This window comes from Oratosquilla oratoria, chromosome 3, assembly GCF_046742065.1.
Source record: "Oratosquilla oratoria isolate Oo_2021 chromosome 3, ASM4674206v1, whole genome shotgun sequence".
NCBI classification, from domain to species: domain Eukaryota; kingdom Metazoa; phylum Arthropoda; class Malacostraca; order Stomatopoda; family Squillidae; genus Oratosquilla; species Oratosquilla oratoria.
The window spans coordinates 67551301-67553510 of record NC_134779.1 but is presented as its reverse complement, the minus strand read 5'-3'; the positions used below and the strand labels follow the sequence as shown (position 1 = coordinate 67553510).

At 42.6% G+C, this 2210-nt stretch overlaps 1 non-coding gene across 1 annotated transcript; it reads left to right on the top strand.

The window, feature by feature from the left end:
• Positions 1-72, top strand: TRNAE-CUC (transfer RNA glutamic acid (anticodon CUC)). Its single transcript has one exon. It is a non-coding gene; the product is annotated as a tRNA-Glu (tRNA).
• The last annotated feature ends 2138 nt before the right edge of the window (positions 73-2210 follow it).

Here is a 2210-nt window from a genome sequence, read left to right as displayed (position 1 = left end):
TCCCGTGTGGTCTAGTGGCTAGGATACGCGGCTCTCACCCGCGAGGCCCGGGTTCGATTCCCGGCACGGGAAGATTTTAACTATGAACGAGTTTTCTTCTTCATTATAGGTGGCTGTCAACTCGTTTGTAACCTTGGTGTACTTTGCATACCTTATCTAATTACTTTACTCAAGTGCTATTGATGTGTTTTTAAACCCCTCGATCTATTGATATAATATTCTGTACACATTCTGTATATCGCCAGCCGATTCTATTCAGCTGAATATATATATATATATATATATATATATATATATATATATATATATATACGAATATATAGCCTCAGTAATTTTCAGGGTCCAATCCCTAATGTAATCATCTACTCACTATTACTCTGGACTTCTCTTCCCTCATAACCGCCTCCCCATTGAAGCCGCCAACGGTCACCAGGTCTCTCAAGACAAGAAGAATTTTATTTTTGTCAGATCTTTTTTATGATAGTAGTAGTAGTAGTAGAAATAGTAGTAGTAGTAGTAGTAGTAGTAGTAGTAGTAGTAGTAGTAGTAGTAGTAGTAGTAGTAGTAGTAGTAGTAGTAGAAGTAGTAGTAGTAGTATCAAAATTAAATTCCCAATACTGGCCAGGTATGTGGAGAACACATACAGAGAACTTGCAAACCTATTTGTTACCAACAGGGTTGAGAAAAAAGAAACGAAAGTGGAGATCATCAAATCCGCGGAAGGCACCACTCAGGGAGACCCGGTGGCCATGGCCATGTACGTGCTCGGTCTTATGCACCTGCAGCAGAAGACACAATATGAGGACACCAGGGTAGATGATCTCACGGGGGCAGGAAAAGTAGCTAACTTAAAAAAGTGGTGGGATCTGGTGTTGGCACATGGCCCTGGCTTGGGTTACATTCCAAATGCAAAGAATCCTGTCCTCATAGTGAAGCCAGAGTACTTTGACAATACCAAAGTCCAATTTGAGAACAGTGAAGTGAAGGTAACAAAAGGGGGGAAAGATCCCGGTGCAGTGATCGGCTCAGAATCCTTTAAAAAGCAATTTGTTGAAAAGAAAGTAAACGAATGGGTGGCGGAGGTTAGGCTTCAAATTGTATAAACAGAAATATAACAATGGCGCAGGAAGTTGGGGCGTCCAATTGGCTGACAGCACTACCAATCAGGGCAAAGGGATTTACTTTAAACAAAAGAGAATTCACGGATGCCATTGCCCTGAGGTAAGGATGGCCATTGGGAGGACTGCCTAACAGATGCTCCTGTGGTATACAGTTTACTTCAGACCATGCGATGATATGCAAGCAGAGTGGATTCTTTTGCATGCGACATGATGAGGTAAGAGATCTCACTGCCCAAATGCTTCAGGAGGTGTGCAAGGATGTGACTATCGAACCAACGTTACTCCCACTAGGAGGGGAGAACTTCAGATACCGCACGTCCAACAAATCAGATCAAGCAAGAGTGGATGTCAGCGCAAGAGGTTACTGAATACGGGGACAACTGGCTTTCTTTGAGATGCGAATATTTGATCCGATGCCCCCCTGTTACAGCAACCTAACCATTGAGGCATCCTACTCCCGGAACGAGTATGAGAAGATCAGGATGTACGAGGAGCGTGTACAGAATGTAGACCAGGGCTCATTCACGCCTATAACCTTTACGACTTCAGGTGGGATGGGTCCTAGAGCAAAGACATTCTACGCTCGGCTGGCAGAAGTGATGGCTGAAAAGAAACAACAACCAAAATGCAGCATTGTTTCTTGGATGAGATGTAGACTGTCATTCTCATTCCTAAGATCAGCCCTCCTATGCCTGAGAGGTACCAGGTCCTCATCGCCCAAATCAGTACATATACAAATCCTAGATTTTGAGCAGACGGTGGTTGAAAGTAGGATAAATGAACTTTTGTGTTAGGCATTACTAAAAAATAAATAGATAAATAAAAAGGTCGTCGACCACAGTCATTGGCTGGAGAGGGGCCAATGAACTGTCTCTGTGGGAGACAGATCTTGCTGCTTCCACCACACAGTTCCATGAGGATAGAGGTCGTATTTTCATAAAAAAAAAGAGTAGTAGTACTAGTAGTACTAGTAGTACTAGCAGCAGTAGTAGTATTAGTGGTAGTAGTAGTAGTAGTAGTAGTAGTAGTAGTAGTAGTAGTAGTAGTAGTAGTAGTAGTAGTAGTAGTAGTAGTAGTAGTAGTAGTAGT